Source organism: Tachyglossus aculeatus (assembly GCF_015852505.1).
Source record: "Tachyglossus aculeatus isolate mTacAcu1 chromosome 12 unlocalized genomic scaffold, mTacAcu1.pri SUPER_6_unloc_1, whole genome shotgun sequence".
NCBI lineage: Eukaryota > Metazoa > Chordata > Mammalia > Monotremata > Tachyglossidae > Tachyglossus > Tachyglossus aculeatus.
In genome coordinates this window covers 21936623-21950720 of record NW_024044828.1, presented here as the reverse complement: position 1 = coordinate 21950720, position 14098 = coordinate 21936623, and the positions used below count along the sequence as shown (strand labels likewise).

The window sequence follows — 14098 nt, the reverse complement described above, 5'->3', positions numbered from 1 at the left end:
TCGTGGCCTGGGCATTGTCTGGGAGCTAGCCGGAATAAGGGGCACTGATCTCCACTTGCGGGGAATGCCCGGGGGGAACAGGCCCATCGAATCTATCCTATTGTACTCTCCCAAGCGCTTAGTACAGTGCTGTGCACACTGTAAGCCCTCAATAAATACCACTGATTGATTGATTAAGGCCTCCCCGGGATCCACTCAGCTTCTCACGCCGGAAACCTGCTCACGTCCCAATCCGATCCACCCCCCGACCTTGCCTCTTCCCCTTCTCTGGACGAAGAGAGACAACGGAAGAGAAGGAGGGCTCTCCTCGGTGTGATTCTCTGCCCCATGCCCGGCAGAAAGTCCCGTCGACTCTCCCCGGGGGCCACGGAGCTCAGAGGTCCGGGCCGGAGTGACCGGCCCAGTGCTTGCCTCCCACAGAAGAGCTCAGAGGGTCCGACGTTCCACACCTATCCCATCTGGAAGACGATGTTTTTCTAGGAAACCTGAATACCATTTTGGGAAGCAGCATGGACTAGTGGATAAAGCAAGGGCCTAAGAGCCAGAGGCCCTGGCTTCTAATCCCGGCCCTGCCACTTGCCTGTTGTGTGACCTTGGGCAGGTCACTTTACCTCTCTGGGCCTCAGTTTCCCCAGCTGCAAGATGGGGATTCATTGCCTGTCCTCTGTCCTACTTAGAGTGTGAGCCCTTGTGGAATAGGGACTGTATTTCTTATTATTATTATAGTATTTGTTAAGCGCTTACTACGTGCCAAGCACTAAGCGCTGGGGTAAATACAAGGTAATCAGGTTGTCTCACATGGGGCTCACAGTCTTGATCACCATTTTCCAGATGAGGTAACTGAGGCACAGAGAAGTGAAGTGACAAGTGGCGGAGCCGGGATTAGAACCCATGACCTCTGACTCCCAAGCCCGGGCTCTTTCCACTAAGCCATGCTGTTTTGGCCTGCTGAACCTGTATCTACCTCAGTGCTTAGAACAGTGCTTGACACATGGTAAGAGCTCAACAAATCCCATAAAACAAACAAAAAACAAACAAAACTACCTAGTGCAGGGGACTTAGTACTACAGTGCTTTGCACACATTAAGCGCTCAATAAATACGATTGAATGAATGAATGAATGACCTGTAAAATGGCGATAAAAGGGGGCTGGAGAAGCCAGAACAGGAATTTGGCCCAAGAGTCCTCTCTGTTGCTCCCACACCTCTGGGTGGGGGTGGCAGAAGTCGGGTGATGAGAGTGTTGCAAGAGAGGAAGCAGCATGGCCTACTGGCTAGAGCCCGGGCCTGGGAATCAGAAGGTCATGGGTTCTAATCCCGATTCCACCGCTTGCAAGTCACTTCACTTCTCTAGGCCTCAATCCCCTCATCTGTCAAATGGGGATTAAGACGGTGAATCCCATGCGGGACAGGGACTACGTCCCACCTGATTACCTTGTATCTCCCCCAATCAATCGTCTTTATTGAGTGCTTACTGTGTGCACAGCACTGGACTAAGCGCTTGGGAAGTACAAGTTGGCAACATATAGAGACAGTCCCTACCCAACAGTGGGCTCACAGTCTAGAAGTCCAGTGTTTAGAACAGTGCTTGGCACATAGTGCTTAACAAATACCACAATCATTATTATTACTATTATTAAGAAGGCACCAGCAGATTGTTTGTCAGCCCTCCAGTCAAGCTGGAGGAAGCGGATGCCAGCACTGGGGGTGGGGCAGGAGGTCTGAAGACCCGCCGCCGCTACTGGGCTGCCTCTTCACCACTGCCACCGACTCTCCGGGCCTCCCTCCCTGCCTCCCGGGGCCTCTCCGCTTGCCGGCCCAAGGGGATCCTCCTCCGCTGTGGCGAGCGACCTCTTCTCCTCACGAGGCCGGGCCGGACAGAGAGCGGGCTGGGAGGCAGGAGTCCCGGCTCTATTACCGCCTTGCCGGGTGACCTTGGACAGTGGGCTTCAGTGAGACGGCAGAGTCCGGGGTGGGACGGGGACCGCGTCCGACCAGCGGGCCTTCGGCTGAAGGCCACCAGAGCCTCCCCCTTGCTGTGCTCCGGCAGTAGCCGCTCCTCCGTGCGCAAGCCAACGCTCTGCCCCGGCCTCGGATGGGGATGGGGCAGAGGCAGGGAGACCGTCTGCCTCGGTAGATGGGCAGGCAGGCCCAGGAACGATCAGAGAGGCATGGAGCCCCAGAGGCTGTCGGCCCACAGTTGGACGGTCACCCAGTGGCTTGACGGGGCTGGACCCGGGGACATCCACCTGCCAGCGGTGCCCTTCTCCGGCACGCTTGGTTGAGTGTCCCGCTCTTGGCGGGCACTCAGTCCAGCTGATCGCCGCTGCTGTTGGTGAGTAGGGTGGGCCTGGAGTGGTTCAGCCTTAAAGTTGGGGAGGGTCTCCTATGCCTCCTCACCCCCCAGGCAGGCAGGTGTGACTGGCCAACACCATAGGGCACTGCGGGAACAAAGATCCTTGCGGCAAGGACGGTCACCTCCCCGACAGGGTGTGAGCTCCTGGAGGACACCGACTGGGCCTTTGGCTTGTTCCGGCTACCCTGTTTGTCAGAATGTTTTATGCCTGTCTCTATGAATAAAGGGCAAGCTTCTGGAGGGCAGTTCTGGGAGAACCCAGCCACTCGGAGAGGGATGGTGTCTGCCTGGGAAATTCCCGCAGGAGGGACCTTAGACCCCGTTCAGGCAGCCGGGGTCCAAAGAGGAAGGGGCAATGCTGGGCATGTGTCGGGCACGTCTAGATTCCGCGGGGTAAAAGGAATCCAGCAGCAGCAGCAGCCCCGGAAGGGGAACGGAGGTCCTGGCCCAGGCCCCCATTCTCGCCGGCACCCGGGGGACAGTGCGTCTGAAAGCAGGACTGGCCAAACGCACTTCAGAAAGAGGAGCTGTTTCCAAGGGGCACACGGAATTGCGTTACGGCCTACAGTTTGGCTGGCAACAGATGACCTCGGTTAGCCCGAGCGGACACGCTAATAAAACCCACTCTAGAAATCCAACTTATTCAATGTCACCCAGCTCTTCTCGGTTCCCTCCCGACGGTTCAGCCCAGGCGGCGGGAAGATGCCGAGTGGACCTGAGGCGATTCGGTTTGCACGGAGCCTGAATTCTCCAATTCTACCCGCAGGCCCATGCCCTGCGGGTTCCGGTGGGGGTGATTCTCGTTTCATTTCCCTTTGTACTCCCACCTCCCAACCGGCCCACAGAACCCTTCTCAATTTTCTTACTCGACCCCTGAACACACCGATGATCAACTGTCACGGACGATCAGGGTGACCCGTGCCGCCGGCCCCCGCCTTCCACCCGAGCCGTCGCGACAAAGACAAATAATAAAGGGGATGCCGGACACCTCCTCCCTGGGCAGAGGCAGGCAGTGGCACGATCTGCGCCGCCCAGGATGGCGAAAGGACTCTGTAAACATCGAGGAGGACGCCCCGGGACCTCTCTGGGGCCCTACCTCCCCTCTGTCGGTCTGCAGCCGGCGTGGCCATCCCCTGAAATGCCGCATGGCCACCGCTCTCCACACACTGTGTTGCCAGTCTTCACCTCCCTGCGGCCGGCTGGATTCCCAAGATGTGGAGTCCGAACCCGCCTCCCGAAGACACAGAGTCTGGATGCCAGCACCGGGGCTGCCCAGATTTCAGAGCCTGGTGGGAGGATCGTCCCTTCCTTGAACACTGACCCGGCCACACCCTTGCTTCCCCATTGATGGGGGGCTCGGACTCCCAGTCGGCAGTAGCCCCTCACCCCCGGGGGGGTCCCCGCCCGCCCTCCGCTGTCCCGGTTCCCGGACGGATGGGTGAGGAGCCATTCCCAACCGATGCACAGGGCGCAAAATTACTTCTGCCAAGCTTCCTCTCGCCGTGACCTGCCCGCAGGAGCCGGCCGCCCGCCCCCCACTCTATCAGACCGCATCTTTCCGGGGCAGTGCAAATGATGACAAATTCCATCATCCCGCATTATGCGCTTCATGCTAATCTCCCGAATGCGAGGGAATCGGGCGGGCAGGCCCGGCGCTCAGGGCCATGGTGTCCGTCGGAGAGGACGGCCGATGGGGCGCACCGCCGCCGGCTCCAGCTGCGGCCCGGCCAGGGGAGGCTCCCCCCGCCGCCCACGTGCCGGCCCCGGGTACCAAGGGACCCCGGGGGCCGTCGAGGTGGGATCCGGCCTAGTCCCTCGGATGGGGGGCCCGTGGCCTAGGGGGGCCCACCAGCCCCCCAAAAGGAGGCCCGGGCTGGTTTCTGTGGGCGGCACAAGGTGGCAGTGTTGCCGCGTCGGAGAGCCCGGCGGGCTGCCTTCGCCGCCGCGGGCCCACGCTGCCCTGCTGAAATAAACATGCTTAATTCCCAGAGAAGCAGATATTTTATCCCGTAGCATAATTTACTTATAACATTAAAACTCAAACATGGAGCGATCTGTAGCAATAACCATGATTATGCTGTTAGGGACCCAAACCTGAGTGTCTGGATTAGGCTAAATGATAGCCACGCTCCAAAGAGCTCCCCTGATTTATCTTTGTTGCGCTCCCTGGGAGCACTCGCTTGCGGGCACTGAGCTAAGGGGCTCCCCCCAGAATGAAGAAAGGATGAGGAGCGGATGCAGCCCTGATCCTGTCCGCTGCCGGGGGTTTCGCCCGGCGGGTCCCGGCCCGGTTCCGCCGCGTGACTGAAACCCGGCCCATGTGGAGCCGGGGCGGCCCACGTCTCGGGAAGCGGGAGATGTGGCGTCGGGGGGTCCTGAGCTTGGACAGGGCGGGGCTGATCCCACGCGCTGCTCCCAGGAGGGAGAACCCACACCTGGAAAACCAGGGTGGGGGGACCGGGTGGCTGGGGAGCCCAGGCTGGCCGCGTGCTGGATGGCGGGGTGCACGGCCTGTCGTGAAACCCGCCTGGGTCCGCCAGCTTGGGGCAGCCGCCGGTGCCTGGCTTCGGGGCTGCGGCAACCGTGGCTTCTCCGCCCGGGCCAGGACAGACTCGGCTACATTTCCGGGGCTTGGGGCCGTGCTGGGAGCCCGGGGGACCCGAGCGGCAGTAGCTTCCAAGCATGGGCCCACAGAGGCCTCGTGTGGGGCGATCCCCTCCCCGCCCTTCCCCTCCCAGCTCCCCGCCACCATCCTCCTGTCTTCCCTCCACCGCCCCCCCCAACCCCAGCCAGCCCCCAGGGGTCCAGCGAGGGGCGCGGGCCTGCCGCGTGCTTGTCCGGGCTTGTTGACACGAGCCACGGCGGACAGGCAGACGGCAATAACCCACGGAGGAGTGCCGGTTCAGAGACAATTAGGATCAATTGTCAGAGCCAGGCCGCTAATGAAAGAAAACGTCAGAGGAGCGGGAGGCTTCGGCGGCTGGGAGCGAGAAGGCGATCCAGTGTGACAGGCCGCGTCCTTCCGCCGTCCTCGGCGGACGCCGGCCCCGATGGCCCCGTGGTGGTGGTGGTGGTGGTGCGGCCCGGTGCGGCGGACCCTCGTGTGGGTGTGCGGGGGGGAAGGGGAGGATGTCGGGGGTATCACAGGCTCCGATTCGGCAGGTGGCCCGCCCCCCCCCGCCTCCCCCACGCAGCTGGCCGCCCGCCCACTCGCCACGCCACGCCGCCCGCTGCGGGAAGGTCACAGTGCTCTCCGCCTGGCTTCCCTCCGCCCGAGGGGCCCATCCCTGGGTGTGCAAACCTGCCCGGACGCGATGGAGCGGGCGTTTAACAGGCCGCTCCTCGGGCCAGCACGTGGTCGTCCGCCCTCCTCCCCACCCCCCCGGCACATCCCCCCGACCCATGCTTCCCAACTCTTCCATCCCCCTGTTCTCCACCCACCCCAGCTCCCCCGTCCCTCTGCTGTAACAGCTTTCCGAGGCAGGGCCATGTTTTCTGCTTTGACTTTTCTCTTCCAAGCCCCCCCATGGCATTCCGCGCTCCGAAGACACCCAGCATAGCGCTCCCGCACAGTGCTTTCCACACAGCGGGTGCCCGGCACAGAGCTCTGCACACGGCGAGTGCCCAGCGCAGCGTTCTGCCCGCAGCAGGCACCCAGCCCAGTGCTCTGCACATAGCAGGTGTCCAGCACAGCGTTCTGCACAGAGCTCGGCCCAATGGGAGCAGTGGAGACTGTCACGCCCCGGGCCCGGCTTCGCCGGCCGTCGCCACCTCCCCCATCGACTGCCGGGCTTGCTAAGTCGCTCCTTGGTTGGTTCGACCCCGAGCGACCGAGGTGTCTGTGCCTCTCCCCTGCCACAGCTGCAACGAGCTTCCTCAATCATTAGCTCGCATCCTAATAACACGCTGCCATTTGGGCACGGCAGCCATCGCCGTACCCGACCCGGGGTTCAGAGGTCGCCAGATCCATTAACAAGAAACATTCCGGACCACTGAGATTCCCCCATTAGACAACTCAGAAATCTCGTGGCAGAATCGTTTCCGCTGACCGAGAAACCTCTCCATCTTTCTGTGTAATTAACATCAATCTCTCCGCAAAAACGCGCTCGTCGTAATAACAAATAGGGGCATTTTACAAGCAACTCAAAGAACAGAACAGAAATAAAATGGTCATATGAATAATTTAGTTTTCCCTTCTCGTATTTCATAATGATGCCCTGTAGCTCCGGTGTCCTCAATCCATCAATTAATAGCATTTACTGAGCATCCGCTGCGTGCAGGAGCACGGCACCGAACACTTAAGGGAGCACGACGGAGTTGGCGGATACGATTCCTACCCTCTAGGAGCTTACAATTAATAGCATTTAGTGGGCGGGTCAAGTCACTTAACTTCTCTGTGCCTCAGTTGCCTCACCGGGAAAATGGGGTTTAAGACTGTGAGCCCCCCACGAGGGACTTGGACGGTGCCCAACCTGATTTGCTTGTATCTACACCAGTGGTTAGTACAGTGCAGCGTGGCTCAGGGGAAAGTGCATGGGCTTTGGAGTCAGAGGTCGTGGGTTCAAATCCCGGCTCCGCCAATTGTTGGCTGTGTGACTTTGGGCAAGTCACTTAACTTCTCTGTGCCTCAGTTACCTCATCTGTAAAATGCGAATTAAGACTGTGAGCCCCCTGTGGGACAACCTGATCACCTTGTAACTTCCCCAGTGCTTAGAACAGTGCTTTGCACATAGTAAGCGCTTAAGAAATGCCATTAAAAAAATGCCTTTTAAAAAATAGTATTTTTTTGAGCAGTTATTGCATGCAGAGCCCAGTACTCTGCACTCAGGAGAGGCCAACAGAGTTACGTAGGCACAATCCTTGCCCTTGAGAGCTTAGAATCTTACTGTGTGCAGAACACTGTACTGAGCGCTACGATAGTTATTAGATACGATCCTGTCCTGCAGGCACCGGCAATCAGTAGTATTTTAGTGAGCCCCTACTGCAGGCAGAGCCCGGCGCTGAGTGCTCGAGGGACTACAACAGAGTTAGAAGATTTGATCTTTTTAGACTGTGAGCCCACTGTTGGGTAGGGACTGTCTCTATATGTTGCCAATTTGTACTTCCCAAGCGCTTAGTACAGTGCTCTGCACATAGTAAGCACTCAATAAATACGATTGATTGATTGATTGATTGATCCCTGACTTCGAGGAGATTTCAGTCAACTGTAGCGCGGTACTGAGTGTATGGAAAAAGATGCTAGAGTAGACTGTGAGTAGAGTAGACATTCTAGACTGTGAGCCCACTGTTGGGTAGGGACTGTCTCTATATGTTGCCAACTTGTACTTCCCAAGTGCTTAGTACAGTGCTCTGCACACAGTAAGCGCTCAGTAAATACGATTGATTGATTGATTGATTGATTGATAGAAGAGAGCACGCCTGCCCTCAGGAGCTTGCAGGCTCCTGCTCCCGGAGCAGCGAGCCGAGTGCTGGGGAGCGTACAGTAGAATGAGTAGATACGAATCTTGCCCTCGAGGAGCCGACAGTCTATGGGAGTATTTCCTAGAGATAAAAAAAGGGTCGCCCGGCCAATCATCATCAATCGTATTTATTGAGCGCTTACTATGTGCAGAGCACTGTACTAAGCGCTTGGGAAGTACAAATTGGCAACATATAGAGACAGTCCCTACCCAACATTGGGCTCACAGTCTATCTGTTTGAGCCATCTAGGAGAAGACCCGTCTGCCGGGGGGTGAGGGACCCCGCTGTTCAACTCTGTGTCCTAACGGCCTATTACTCTATTTATTTATTTATTTTATTTGTACATATCTATTCTATTTATTTTATTTTCTTAGTATGTTTGGTTTTGTTCTCTGTCTCCCCCTTTTAGACTGTGAGCCCACTGTTGGGTAGGGACTGTCCCTATAGGTTGCCAATTTGCACTTCCCAAGCGCTTAGTACAGTGCTCTGCACATAGTAAGCGCTCAATAAATACAATTGATGATGATGAACGGCCCCACGGCCCCAGAAGACCCCGAGGGGCTGCCACAGATCACATGGCATCATGGGGTCTTGAGGGCTCGGCCTCTCCCCTGGGGCCGTCGGTCTTCACCGGGGCCTCGGGAGGCAGACGCTGGCCAGACCCTCTCCCTTCCCTCCCAGCTCTCATTCACTCACTCATTCAATCGTATTTATTGAGCGCTTACTGTGTGCAGAGCACTGTGCTAAGCGCTTGGGAAGTCCAAGTTGGCAACATCTAGAGACGGTCCCTACCCAACGGTGGGCTCACAGTCTAAAAGGGGGAGACAGAGAACAAAACCAAACATACTAACAAAATAAAAGAAATAGAATAGATGTGTACAAGTAAAATAAATAGAATAATAAATACGTACAAACATATATACATGTATACGGGCGCTGTGGGGAAGGGAAGGAGGTAAGATGAGGGGGATGGAAATCAATCAATCAATCGTATTTATTGAGCGCTTATTGTGTGCAGAGCACTGTGCTAAGCGCTTGGGAAGTACAAGTTGGCAACATCTAGAGACAGTCCCTACCCAACGGTGGGCTCACAGTCTAGAAGGGGGAGACAGAGAAGAAAACCAAACATATTAACAAAATAAAATAAATAGAATAGATATGTACAAGTAAAATAGAGTAATACATACGTATAGAGAACAAAACCAAACATACTAACAAAATAAAATAGATAGAATAGATATGTACAAGTAAAATCAATCAATCCATCAATCAATCATATTTATTGAGCACTTACTGTGTGCAGAGCACTGTACTAAGCGCTTGGGAAGTACAAGTTGGCAACATATAGAGACAGTCCCTACCCAACAGTGGGCTCACAGTCTAGAAGGGGGAGACAGAGAACAAAACCAAACATACTAACAAAATAAAATAAATAGAATAGATATGTACAAGTAAAATTGAGTAATAAATACGTAAAGAGAACAAAACCAAACATACTAACAAAATAAAATAAATAGAATAGATATGTGCAAGTAAAATAAATAAATAAATCCCCGGAGCCAGGGACCGCCCCCACTGCACCTGTGGGCCCGCCGGGTGGGACCACCGTCTTGGGGGCAGAGACGAAAGGGCTCCCTAGCTGGCCAGCTCACGGGTTTTGGGGCATCCCGGAGGCCCCCTGCTCCCGATCCTGACCCGGGTCCTGGGAAACGTCCCAGAGGGCAAGGAAGGAGGGAGGGGCGACCCTGGGTAAGTCATCTAACCTCTCTGAGCCTCAGTTTCCTCATTTGAAAAACTGTTCAGGAGAAGAAACCTGTTCTCTCTTCTCCTCAGACTTGGACCCCCATCTGGGACAGGGATTGGGTCCACCCTGACAATCTTGTCTATACCCTAGTGTGTAGCACATCATCATCATCAATCGTATTTATTGAGCACTTACTGTGTGCAGAGCACTGTACTAAGCGCTTGGGAAGTACAAGTTGGCAACATATAGAGACGGTCATCATCATCATCATCATCAATCGTATTTATTGAGCGCTTACTGTGCGCAGAGCACTGTACTAAGCCCTTGGGAAGTACAAGTTGGCAACATATAGAGACAGTCCCTACCCAACAGTGGGCTCACGGTCTAAAAGGGGGAGACAGGGAACAAAACCAAACATACTAACAAAATAAAATAAATAGAATAGATATGTACAAGTAAAATAAATAAATAAATAGAGTAATAAATATGTACAAACATATGTACATATATACAGGTGCTGTGGGGAAGGGAAGGAGGTATGGTGGGGGGATGGAGGGGGGATGAGGGGAAGAGGAAGGAAGGGGCTCTGCACAGCGTTTGGCACATATTAAGTTTTAAACCGATACCACCATCCTGATACTGTAATTCTCTCTATGACAGCAATTTTTTAAAGTGGCATTTGTTAAGTGTTTCCTATGTGCCAAACGCTGTTCTTAGCTCTGGTTTATAATAATAATCATAATAATTGCATTTGTTAAGTGCTTACCAAGTGCCAGGCACTGTACAAGCTAATTGGGTTGGCCACAGTTCCTGGCTCACAGTTTTAATCCCCATTTTACAGATGAGGTAACTGAGGCCCAGAGAAGTGAAGTGACTTGCCCAAAGTCACACAGCTGACAAGTGGCGGAGCCCGGATTTGAACCCATGACCTCTGACTCCAAAGCCCGTGCTCTTTCCACTGAGCCACGCTGCTTCTAGACTCTGAGCCCGCCGTTGGATAGGGACCGTCTCTATATGTTGCCAACTTGTACTTCCCAAGTGCTTAGTACAGTGCTCTGCACACAGTAAGCGCTCAATAAATACGATTGAATGAATGAATAATCCCTGCTCCGACACTTGTCTGCTGTATGACCTTGGACGAGTCACTTCACTTCTCTGGGCCTCAGTTCCCTCATCTGCAAAATGGGTTTAAGACTGTGAGCCCTATAATAATCATCACGATGGCATTTGTTCAGCGCTTACTATGTGCAAAGCACTGTTCTAAGCGCTGGGGGGATACAAGGCGATCAGGTTGTCCCACGTGGGGCTCACAGTCTTAATCTCCATTTTACAGATGAGGGAACTGAGGCCCAGAGAAGTTAAGTGACTTGCCCAAAGTCACACAGCTGACAATTGGCGGAGTCGGGATTTGAACCCACGACCTCTGACTCCAAAGCCCGCGCTCTTTCCACTGAGTCACGCTGCTTCTCTAGTGGGACGGGGTTGTGCCCAACCCAATTATCTTGCATTTACCCCAGCGCTTAATACAGTGCCTTGCACAATGTAAGCAATTCACAAACACCACAATCATTATTATTATTATTGACTTTCCAGCCGACCTGTGGTTTTCCAGACGGCCGGTGGCCTCTTTTTGGGAGAGGCAGATTCAAAAGGGCTTCCTGTCGGAGCCAGGCCTCGCATCTCGCACCCAGGGCCCAGCCTTCCTGCCAGTCTGCCAGCTACGTGCCCTGCCCCGCTGCGCGGCTGCGCGGCTGCACACGGGCTGCACCGCTGCACGCCCCGCACTTCTATCAATCGCTTTGGAAGGAATGTTAATAGACTAGAAAATTGAGACATTTATGAAGTATAGGTGGTGTTTATGAAAAAATCCATAAAATATGACACCAGCAAGACAAGATAAAAGCGGCATTTTAATAGATTATGGCAAAGGGAGCCTGTCAGAGCTGACAACTGACTCCTGGGAGATCACTAATTTTTATGGGATTAATCCCGTGATGTGAAAGACGGAGCGAAATGTCCTAATTAATCGGTCACTAGCCCAGCCACGGTCGGACCCCCCCGGCCGCGTTTTGGGGGCCGTGGTTTTGCTGACAACGTTAGGACCCTCCTCGCCCACCCTGCCACCCCGTTCTTCTAGACAGTGAGCCCGCTGTTGGGTAGGGACCGTCTCTATATGTTGCCAACTTGTACTTCCCGGGCGCTTAGTACGGTGCTCTGCACACAGTAAGCGCTCAATAAATACGACTGAATGAATGAATGCCACCCTCTGGCAGCTGAGCGAACCCGGGTCGGATTCTCTTACGAGCCCAGCGGGGCCCGCCGGCCCCCAAACCCGAGTCGCAACTCCTCGCTAGGGTGAGCGGTGCCACTGTCCCCGGTTAGGGAACCCCCCCAGGGGAAAACCCGCGGGCCCTGCCCCTCGAGCAGCCCCTGCAGCCGTGGGCTCACATTCTGGGCGACCCGGTCCTTGGCCGGCGTCCCCGGCTCCACCCGACAAATAATAAATAAATAAATAATTGGCGTTTGTTAAGCGCTTACTATGTGCAAAGCACTGTTCTAAGCGCCGGGGAGGATACAGGATGATCAGGTTGTCCCACACCATACCTCGCTCTCCTCACCGTACCTCACTCTCGCCTATCCCGCCATCGACCCCCGGCCCACGTGATCCCCCGGGCCTGGAATGCCCTCCCTCTGCCCATCCACCAAGCTAGCTCTCTTCCTCCCTTCAAGGCCCTGCTGAGAGCTCACCTCCTCCAGGAGGCCTTCCCACACTGAGCCCCTTCCTTCCTCTCCCCCTCGTCCCCCTCTCCAACCCCCTCATCTTACCTCCTTCCCTTCCCCACAGCACCTGTATATATGTATATATGTTTGTACACATTTATTACTCTATTTATTTATTTATTTTATTTGTACATATCTATTCTATTTATTTTATTTTGTTAGTATGTTTGGTTTTGTTCTCTGTCTCCCCCTTTTAGACTGTGAGCCCACTGTTGGGTAGGGACTGTCTCTATATGTTGCCAATTTGTACTTCCCAAGTGCTTAGTACAGTGCTCTGCACATAATAAGCGCTCAATAAATACGATTGATGAGGATGATCACATGGGGCTCACAGTCTTAATTCCCATTTTACAGATGAGGTAACTGAGGCCCAGAGACGTTAAGTGACTTGCCCAAGGTCACACAGCGGACATGTGGCAGAGTCGGGATTCGAACCCGTGACCTCTGACTCCAAAGCCCGGGATCTTTCCACTGAGCCACGCTGCTTCTCTGTGCAGGGCCCTGAAGGTGGTGTCCGGCGGGAGGGGCCGTCTCTGGGATGGTGGTGCTCCCCGCCCCGCACATGGCAGGACCGGTGCTGAGGGACCAACTGGGGGTGGCGCCTGGGGGATCCAGCACCCGAACATCCTGGCACGTCACCATGGCAACCTGCCCGCATCCCCGGCCTCTGAACATCTGTCTTCCCCGCGCACCGAGCGGAATTCACGCCACCTCTGGGCCCACGGAAGTTTAAGACGTGAGACATTGGGAATTTTACGGCGCTAAATCCTCCCCTTTAGGTCTAGGCCATCTTGCCCTCGGGCGGGCTCGGCCTTGGGTTCGGACGGCGGTGCCGGGTGGTGGGGACAGCCCCGCGGCGCCGAGCCCGGCGCCCCAAGGGCCCCGTCGCCTTCGGGGAACATCTGCTGTGTTTCCCCGGGCGTGCAGAGACTTATTTATGGGACCATCCGACGCTGGGGCTTCCAGCTGCACTAGTAAACTCTTTACGAGCCCGGGCCCCTTGCTCCCAGCGCTCGCTCCCGCCCTGTGAGAGCGCCGGGCCGAGGGAGGAGCGTGAGGAAATGAGCAGCTGCCAACCGGGGAGGCCGGTGGTCACCGCGGCCCCTGCTGCCGCTCCCTCCCGCCACCCCCCGCCGCCACCGGGATGGAGATTCTAATCGGCGGCTAAGTGTTCCTGTCAAGCTGAGGTTAAAAGGACGATGTCAAGGTGGATTTGGAAAGCGGCCCGCCCCGCCGGATTGGCCGGCGGGGGTCCCTCAAGGTTCCCGGCCAACCAAACAGATGTTCCGCTGAGTGATTTGTGGAGCCTGTGGTGCGGATACCTGCAATTTGCATGAACCGGCTCCGCTGGTGAGCTGGCTGTCAGCACCGCCGGCATCCATCAATCCTGACTGGCGGGACCCAGACTGCACCGGGCCCAGGCCTCCCGGGAGATGGACGGGCGGACACCGGGCGGGCAGGGGCCGCGGCTCATCCCGGGCACTGGGGACCCCCGCCCCCACCCCTCTGCCCACCTGGGGCCCGCGGCGGGGACAGCAGCCCTGGAAGTCCCCCCCTGCCTGGAGGGCAGAGAGCGGGGTGGGGAGGGGACTTGAGGGGGGAAGTCATTTTTTCACTTTCAACACGGCGCCTGAGGAGTGGAAACACGACTGGCCATCACCGGCCACACCTTCACCCTCGCCCACGGATAACCTGAGAACGGCGGCGGCCGCACGTGAACCACAATGCCCCCCAGCTCCCGGTGGCCCGGGTCACCAT

At 55.8% G+C, this 14098-nt stretch overlaps 1 protein-coding gene across 1 annotated transcript in view; it reads right to left on the bottom strand.

The window, feature by feature from the left end:
* Window positions 1–14098, bottom strand: part of DPH6 (diphthamine biosynthesis 6) — an 89919-nt gene that overhangs the window by 16298 nt on the left and 59523 nt on the right. The gene's annotated exons all lie outside the window — the stretch shown is intronic.